This window comes from Panthera onca, chromosome F1 (genome assembly GCF_046562875.1).
Source record: "Panthera onca isolate mPanOnc1 chromosome F1, mPanOnc1 haplotype 2, whole genome shotgun sequence".
Taxonomy (NCBI): Eukaryota; Metazoa; Chordata; class Mammalia; order Carnivora; family Felidae; genus Panthera; species Panthera onca.
In genome coordinates, this window is record NC_138355.1 from 860,853 (window position 1) to 870,379 (window position 9,527).

The 9,527-nt window shown below is 54.9% G+C and overlaps 1 protein-coding gene across 3 annotated transcripts in view; it reads left to right on the forward strand.

Moving 5' to 3' along the window:
• The window catches only part of LOC132676164 (IQ motif and SEC7 domain-containing protein 1-like), a 60,335-nt gene extending 60,035 nt beyond the window's left edge, over window positions 1-300 (forward strand). For all 3 annotated transcript variants that reach the window (XM_078441073.2, XM_078441074.2, XM_078441077.2), the window contains exon 14: window positions 3-300. The gene's annotated coding sequence lies outside the window, so the exon portion shown is untranslated. The remainder of the gene's footprint in view (window positions 1-2) is intronic.
• The last annotated feature ends 9,227 nt before the right edge of the window (window positions 301-9,527 follow it).

Consider the following 9,527-nt stretch of genomic DNA (forward strand, 5'->3'; position numbering starts at 1 on the left):
AGAAACTGCTCTCACACAGAGTGAGCCAGGCCCCACTGATGGATGTGTCCCTTGTCCTCTGTGCTGCCGTGTCCCTGTGTTTTATGCTGATGAATGAAATGGAGTGAAGCCCTCGAAACTGTGTTTGGAGACCCCCCTCTCCCACTGTCCCTGGTCTCATTTCCCTCACGGAGGTCTCCCTTCCTGGGAAACCCGGACCCCCATCTGGCCCAAGGGCAGTGGCCGCAGCTGCCCCCTGGATGTTGTGGCGGTGGGGGGAGGGGGGAGAGCCCTGGCACAACCGTGGTTTTTGTTACTGTTTCTTTGTTTCTGTGTGTGTTTATTTGCTGCCAGCCTCTTAACCCCTAAGCAAGCAGCACCCCTAGAGCCTCCCAGATTTCCCAGGGGAGGAGGTGTGTCTAGAGTGTCAGGGAGCTTTTGGGGGCCGCTCGCCCGGCCGGGTCCCCTGGGCCAGCCACCCGTGAGTGTTGTTTAGCCTGCTTTGCCTGCAGTGCTGTCAGAGAAGCTGTGGAGGGACAGCCCCTGAAGCCCCCCAGTCACATCTCAACAGGCAGCTTCTCCTGGGAGGAGGCTCCAGCTACAATGGAGCAGAGGTTACAGGACGTTGTCCCACAGAGGGCACGCGGCTCTGGGTGTCCCGGCTCTAGGAGCCTGATTGCAGGCCCTGGGTTGTCGGAAAAGACCCTTTCTTGGGCCAAGATCAGCCGCCTCCTCTCCAGGGGCCTGGCAGCCCCCTCCACTTCTAGGGGCCTCACCTGCCCCACCCTGCCTCGGACATTACCTCGTGGCCAGCCCTGGGCCCTGCTACTAAAAGAGCCCGCTCATGACTCCATCCCACACCTGCCCCACCGGCCGCACTGCCTCCCTCCAGCTTACTCATTTCCCAGAATTTTTTTTTCTTTTTTTTCTTTTTTTGAGTTGGAATTTTTTTGTCCTTATTTTGTCCTGTCATTTTTTTTTTATAGTAAAAATCAGAAATCCATTGCCAGCATGAGGGTTTACCCAGGGTTTCTCAACCCCAGCACCATTGACGTTTTGTGCCAGATAATTCTGTGCTGTTGGAGGATGCTGTCCTGTGCACTGCAGGATGTTTACCAGCATCCCGGGCCTCTACTTAATAGATGCCAAGAGTATCCCCCCCCCCAGTCATAACAGACAATGTCTCCAGAAATGTCTAGGGGTCCTCTGGGGGACAAAAATCACCCCTAGTTGGCAAAGTGCCACGGGTTGAGAACCACTGGTTTTCCCTATGGCTTGTTAAACCCAGCTAAACGTAATTGGACAGCTCTGGGCCTCTGCAGGCTGGTAGCTGGGACCTCTGTTTGGGTTTGTGCAGTGGCATTAGGCCTGGCCTCTCTGTTCCCTGATGCAGCACCTGGAGGGCGGATGGGTCCCGTCCAGTCCCTCAGGTAACAGTGGCTCTGTTGGAACCAAGGCTCCCAGCGTAGACAGCCACACCTAGGGCTCCAGCTCCTGGGGGTCAGATAGAGCTGCACCCCCAGGCCTGTGTGAGGGACAGAGTGCTGGAGTTCAGCTGCTTTCCTTCTATCGTCGCCATTGCCATTGTCGTTTGGACATTCTGAACTAAGAAAAACTCTAGTGATTGAGTCTTCCCAGGAGACCATGTGAAGAATCCCCCGGGAAGGCAGCCCCCTGTCCCCAGGAAGCCTGGAGGGTGTGTTTGAATCCTGGCAGCTGCCAAGGCCCCAGACTGGGAGCCCTCCACGTGCAGTCTCCAGAGGGAGACCGGCCAATGTTGGCAGCCATCCAGGAAGATGCTGGGCTCAGCACCCGAAGACGTGCCCCAGACTGGGTCGGAGTGAAGCTCTCCAGAGGCAATGTCACTCTCCCCACCGTGGCCCTCACTAAGAGGGCTGCTGGAGAAAAGGCAAGGCCTCGGGGATACTCTCTCCCTTCGGGAAAGCTAGTGCTCAGTTGTTGGCACATCACTGCTCTGGGGACGTCTGCCCTGGACCTGCAATCACACGTCATTCCGGGTGACGACACACCTCAGACGTGGAACCCCCCACCCCCCACCACCAATTCTCTCCACACGGTCTTCCTTCGTCCGGGATCCATGCTCATTTCAGTGGCACCAGAGCCCTGTCGGACTGCGATCAAGGGCCTGCGTGGACCAGGGACACAGGTGTGACTGCGGCCTTAACCCCTGGCCCAGATCAGTCAAGTCATGATGGACACTATCCCCAAGCCCCCAGGGTCCTCCTTCCCCTCCCAGCCAAGCTGCCCAACATCAGTCTCCAGAGAGAGGATGTCTCCCAGAGGCCATGGGACCTGCCTGCACCTGTCATTGCTCCAGGGCCTAGCCAGAGACCTGCCACGTTCTGCCCCAGGGAACCCGGGAAGCCCTCTCAGGGGAGATTTGGTGGCTCCTGGTGGCCAGTGTCCAAAGCAGCACCTGCTCAGCCTCCAGCATTATTAAGGACCACAGGGTAGGACCCTGCGTTGAGAGCCCTTGCTTCATTCTGTGCCGATACCAAGAAGCAGGAGAAAGCTGTGAAGAGCCATGCTGGGAACTCCTTCCAGACGTGGTTACTGATTCTGGCCACGGTTGGCCTGGCAGGGCCTGATCAGGTTCTGGGAGAGGCACTGGGCGGGGCAGGGCTCACCTGTGGCTGGTGCAGGACCCCCCCCCCCCCAAGAGAGAGGGAGCATAGCAGGAGATAGAGTGCAGGTGAGGGATAGTGTGGGTGCATGGGTGAGAGCCACTTTCCCAGCATGCTTCACCTCCATTAGCACATGATGTGCACCTGTGTGCACACACCCGGACACAGGTCTATAGCGAGCAGGTGTCTGTGGGGTAGGCCCATGACTAGGTGCTCTGGGACTGGACTGCAGACAGCAGTGAGGTAGGGATACCTCACATCTCATGTTTATTTGGGAAGTTGAAAAGATGGATTCTGAGAAACTTAGCATCACTCAAAGACATCCAAGTTAAAAGTGTCCTAAGTCTTGGCCCACTTGGGGGCAGGAGGAGGAGGGTTTTGTTGTACTTCAGGTCAGATACCACACAGAGCCCCCAAACCTAGCTCCAGGCCTGGCCTAAGTCCCCTTGAGAGAAGCACATCAGTCGGAAGACATTGCTGGGCACTGGTGGGACGGGCTGGCCTTACTGTGTCCCTGGTTTTCAGTTAAGGGAGCCCTCTAGGCTTCGAGGGGCCAGAGAGCTGATTTTAAAACCGCAGAGACAGCAGAGATCTGACTTCAGCATTTCTGCATGGTGCCACAAGATCCCGAGTATCTGATGCTCACGTCTACCCTTCTCAGAGGAAGGCGCGTACCCATTTCACAGACGCAGAAACTGTGCTAAAGAATCAAAGGAGTGCCAGGTGGGGTTACCTCTTCAGCCAAAGAGCCTCATTCTGCTCTATGTCCCTGGACCACTGTGTTGGGACAAAAAGCAGGAAGGGAAGATGGCCAGCCTCTCTTCTCATATGAGCTGAAAGATGAGGATATGTGACGACCCTCATCTTTCTTCCAGCTGGGAATAAGGGCCAGGTCCTACGTGGTTCTCCCTGGTCCTCAGCAACTGGTGGAAAACACTCTTGCCCTAATCTTCTGTGTGGCCCTGTCCTGAGCGAGCTCTGAAGCCCTCTCACACATGCCTGAGTCAAGCAAAGTTCCCAGCTGGGACTCAGGTTTGGGGGTTGGCAGGCCAAGGAAAGGGTCCGAATGTCCCCCGAGTCCACTGTTGTATGCCCAAGATCAAGGCTCCGTCCCAGTACTCTCAGACGCCACGGTGAGGCCTGAAGGACCCACAGACCCACTCTCTACGCCGCACAGGGACAGCTTCTTGGCCACAGAGAGGCACGTAGCAGCCTTTCCATCTTTCAGGCTCCTGGGCTCACTCAGCCTGCATTCCACTCAGAAGGCAGCATGGCCAAGCTTCCCAGCCCCAGAGATGGACAGGCAGACCTGGGTGTGAGTCCCGCTCACTCACTGTGGAATTGGACAGTCGGTCCATGAGCCTCAGCCTCCACCTCCTCCTCCTGCTTGGCACAAAGGGACACCTGTACTGCATTGCTGCGGGGCTTGACCAAGAACAAATGTGTTCGGCTCGTGGCCAGGGCTGCACAGGTGGAAGCCTCCAGAACATCAAGTGGGCGGCCCCTTCTCTGTCCCCTCTTCCTATCTGCTTTCCTGAGGGCTGGACCCCGAAGCTTGGGCACCCACCATTCTTGCCAGCCTCAGTGTCCTGCAGGAATCCATGGAGAGGGCCTCCAAAAGGACCCTGGAGGCCAGGCTGAGCCTTAGGCCTCCAGAACCAAGAAGACACAGCCTTCCTGTAACACAGCCAACATATATTGAGTGCCTATATATGCCATGTGCCGGGGGGTAGTAGAAAGCCATCGGCAGGCAGCGCTCACAGCTGAGGGAGCACTTGTGGCATCCGGAAGGGTGGTACCCGCAGAAGGGAAGCAGGACTCTGGGCTCTCCCAGCAGTCCCTACCCTGCCTCCTGCCCCTGGCCAGGGCACTGCACAAACGAAACAGTTGGCTCCAGAGGCACCAGTACATTTGAGCTCCCCAGAAGGAAAAGACAGGACACCAAGTTTAGTTTTCTCCTAACCATCAACCCCACCCTGCTTGCAAGGGGGGAGATGTATATGTATGTGTGAATATGCATATACATATGTATATGAAATCCACGCAGTCAGGGCCTCATAGGACCACATCTTGTTTGTTTTGAGCCATTGGAGAAGCTGCCCCTGTCCCATCCCCTGTTGGCAGGTGGCTGGAGCCAGGGCATCTGGCCCCCACTGTGCATGCGCCCCAGCCCACCTGGAGGCATCCCCCCACCCCCCACCTCCCCACCAACAGACTGCCAGTCCAGGAGAAGTGGTATCAAGTTGGGGCTGGTTGAAAACGATTTTTTTTCTTTGAACTCCCCCTCCTTTTTTTTTTTTTTTCTTTTGAAACTCATTACTGCCCTCCCAGGGGCTTCCCTATGGAGCCAGTCCTCTGACCGTCCCCCCCTCCTGCGGCAGTGGTGACCCAGGGCCAGGCAGGCGGCGGCCTGGCCTCATGTCCGTGTCTAACCTCTGGTATTGCATGTTCTGGGCAGGGAGGCGAGGGCGTCGCAGCAGTGTGGGATCGCTAGAGAGCAATGTGGAAGTAAGTAGGAAGCGCCTACGTCCAGCTGGCTGTCGTGTGTTGCCTCCCTGATCCTTGGTTTATATCTGTTGTCTTTTTCTTTTCGGTTTTTTTTTTCCGTTTTGCTCTTCCTTCCCCCTACTACACAGAGGCGCAGACACGCCCCGTCCCCCATGCCTGCCTCAGCCCCAGTGCATGCCAGCTTCCCCCCTCCTAGAATCGCCCGTGTCTCTCACCGCTTGTTTGGGCTGGACCCATGGGAGGTGGGGGTGGTTCTGGATTTCGTGTTTTAGTTCCCGCTTAACCCCGTCCCCTGTGCCCCCCCCCCAAGCATGGTTAACATCCCTGCTTCCTGACACTCCCCCACCCCCACCCCGGGGACCCGGCCTGCCGACACTGCTCCTGGGCGGGAATCACCGCCCGCCAGGCATCTGTGCACCCTCCATCCTCACTGTCGGGGGCGTGAGGGTGGGTTTTGTCCATCTCTTGACTTCCATGCTCCGCCATCCCCATCGCTTCCTTCTTGGAGTTCCGATTGCTGTGTGTCTGCAGTCAGGACATCATGGAATTGCTTAGCTAGCTCGGGGGAGGAAAGCCATGAGAGAAAGAAAAAAGTCCGTGTGGATTTCATGAGATTACATTCATCTGCCAACCATTTCTATATTACTGTTCACATCGTAACCTCAGCTTGCAGACCTTTTTGTTTCCTTCTTTTTCCTTGTTTGATTTGCAGTAGGTAGCTGCAGTGAAATGCCTAGGCAGCCCCCCCACCCCTCCAACAAGGACAAGGTCCCCCGAGCCCCCGCCCTGTCCCTACCACCAGCTTCCCAGAAAGCTCGGGGCCCACACAGGCAGAGCAGATGGTGCAGTTTTAGCAGGAACGGGGTTCTTCTTCATGCACATCAGCCCAGCCTACTCCACACAGCACATGGCGCTCACAGGCACCCCCGGGCCAGTCTTTCTGATCCGAAAGCTCAGGCCGCCTTCCGTATCAGGACGAGAGCAGAAGTCACACTTATGTTTCTGCTGCTGCTGCTTTGACCAGACAGGAGCTTCCCTCATCCCCTACCCCATCCCCACTCCTCTCAGTGGAAGGCCACCCTGGGTCCCTGTGGCCCCCAGTCGCATGAGAAGAGGTGGCACTGACCCAGCCTCACCCAGCCCCACCCTCTGCAGCCAGAGAGTTAACTAAGGCTTAGCAGTCAGTGGGTGAACATTTTACATCAAAAAAAAAAAAAAAATCCTTCTGACATAAGTGCTGTAAGGTCTTTTAATTTTGATTTCTATGAATTTCCTTTTTAGGGGTCCATCATTAGCAGTCCTCACATGCGCCAGAGAGCTACATCAACATGAGAGTGTCCATCTCACCCACACCAGACTATGCCTAACTCACCCTCCCTCCTGGGCTCCTTATTTGGGAGTAAGAGAGGGAAGCCCCCTCCCCAGGCCCACCTGCCCTCAGCCCCTCCCCAGCCACCCCCCACCCACCGGGCCTGCCCCACGCGCAGCACTCTGGGGCCAGCCACCACCAGGGGCCTGCTGAGGGCCTGCCCCAGGCCCAGGAGCACGGGCACCACGCCCAGTACTGCCACGTGCAGCAGAACCCGCCCCCCTACCACCACCACCACCACTACCACCCCCCCAGCACATCCAGCATGCACACCAGTACCACCACGGCCCCCACGGGGGGCACCCACCCTATGGGGCCCACGTGCACAGCCACCCACCGCTGCCCTCGGCCCACGCCAGCCACCAGGGCCACATGGGCCATGGCCACACAGTGCACCACCATGGGCAGCCCCTCGCCCCACTGCCCAGCGGCATCAGCACAATTGTGTAGACAGCCTGGGCGGGGTCCCAGACTGCCTTGGAACACCTGCACACCACACAGAGCCATGCCCGGGGGCGGCCGGCCTCAGACCAGACCCAGGGCACCTCTGTTTCCACCTCTCCCCTCTGCTCCCCGCGGCCTGGATGGAGCCCTCTGAGCCCACGGGGCTTGTGTTGCAGGGAACAAAGTTCACGATCTCACTTAGCGTTGGTGTCCTGGGTTCCATCCACTTGGACCCAAGGGGTGGGCCTCGGCCACCATCAGCCTTGAAAACGGCGCCACCGGCCACGTAGATGTTGAGCTGTCCCCCACCCCAAAGCAGCCCTCACCTCTGCTCCCCAACTGTACACGCATATGAAAACCCAGCCTAGGAAAAGAAGAAACGAGACACAAAAACCAGAGACAGAACAAGACAAAACAAAAACAAAAACAAACCAAACTTGCTGCATTTATTGCTCTTTTATTGACAATGGGCAGAAAATTAAGTAGACCTGATATGGTTGATGAAAATACGTAAGTAAACTTTATATAATATAAATATTATTAATAAATATAATAATAAAAATAATAAATATAAATATAAATATTATATATATATATATATATATATATATATATATATATATATATACTGTATAGGTAGTATTTGTGTGAAAGGAAATGTCTCAGTCCACAAAATTAGCAATATAGACTTTCCAAGGAGCTCCCCTTACCCGCTAGGAAGACAGTATCTTACATGAATGTGAGAGAGTAAACCAAAAACGTAAACGCTAGGAACAAATTCAGATACTTCCATATTTTCATAAAAAAAAGAGGAGAAGTCCCTCCAGGGACTGGCTAAATTCTTTACGCAATCATTACTAACTGTGCCAAGTAACATAGCATCTAACTGTTTAGAAAGTCCAATATTGCTTTGTATAAATCCTTATTTTATTAACAGAAAACTATCATAAGTAATCAGTATTATAAACTACTCTGTTATTTCAGGTAAGCAAATAGATACAAATGCAGGAAACTCTACAGTAGCAACTCAGGACAAGTGGTTAGGAACTGGTTGAGGATATTGGTTCCACAGATTCTTAGACACTTTAATGGCTGTGATAACTGTGAATTTCCATGATCCGTATTTCTTTTATATGCATATGATTTAATGCACACTCATTCAGAGTCCTCTCAGGGGGGCACCCATCCATGGCAGAAGTGTTCATCTCCAACATGAGGGCGGCCATCTCCAACATGAGGGCGGCCAGCTCCCATAATCGCCTCCCCAACACCATAACTAACTCATCCTGTGTCCAACTGCCACAGGCACCACCCCCACCCCCACCCCACCCCAGTGAGTTTCCGCTGGGAACCGCTCCAAACCCGAAGGCTGATTCTAGCATGTAGCAACCCAGGGCGGTGTGTGTGTTTCCCATTTTGTTTTCTGAGCGGTAGCCGCGATCATCGTGATTCCATGTGGCCATGTGCTAGCACAACCCCTGTGTCCTCACCGTGGCCCCTCTGACCCCCACCTCCTGGCCAACGAGTGCCGGCCCTCGCCAGCAAAGCCCCCTCTGCCTTCCCATGGTACAGTTAGCTGCCAGGGCATCACATGACTCTCAGCTGTGCTCTTGTCGCTCCCGTGTTGTGGTGACACCATCGGCTCCCCTGGGGCCGGGTGCCGCACGCGTCCAGTTCTGTGACTGAGTCACCCACGGGCCGTACTTTGTAGTTTCAGCCTTTCGAGCTAGTGCAGCTGCCAGTGCTATACTCCTAAGCCGTGGGACTGGAGGACTGCCCCGGTGGAGAGCTCTTTCAGAAAGGGCGAAGGTAGTGCTGCACTCCGCGGGCCACAGGCTCCGCATGCCATGGACGGCGTGGTGTGCCGTGGCCAGATGGCAGGACGACAGAGGGGAGCCCACCTGGCGGGCCGGCCGGGGGCCCCTGCCCGTTTCCCTCCCCACCCGCCCCTTTGTCATATCATCAAGGCCACCATAGCAGCAAATCTGCAAACCAAGCACTTTGTTAATCTCCACAGAGAGCAAATACAGCAATCTAGAGTTTAGCCTTTTTTTTTTTTTTTTTTTTTTTGGAAGAAGTGTGACTTTAACCTGCCCACCTTTATCTTCCCATCATGTCGTGTTTCTCTCCCGGGCACCTGCTCGGAAGGAGGGATGTGTACAAAGCACGGGTGCGTCTCATCTGGTCCAGGCCAGGCTGGTGGGAGGCTCCCTGCTTCCACCGGTTCCTAGATTCTTGGTTTTCCTGCAGAATCAGGCTCCCCGAGGCGTTCTCTGTCTTGTGGTTTAAAGGTTGTTGTTCTGACCAGGAGAAGTCGAATTGTACTGCATGCCATCTGGCGTCAGTCGTGTGAGGCCACACTCTATGTATTGTGTATTTGCAAACTATATCAGTGTTACTGTTGACAAATAAAGTGATAACATATTAAATATGTCGGCCTTTCTTCACCCTCTGTACCAATAGTAGAGTCTACCTGTAAACTTGAGGTTATTCCAGAAAAGACGCAGGCTGTTTGGCACAAGGTTGCCCTTTCTGAAGGGGTGACCACCGATGAAAAAGGGTGGACAGCAAAGCCGATGGGG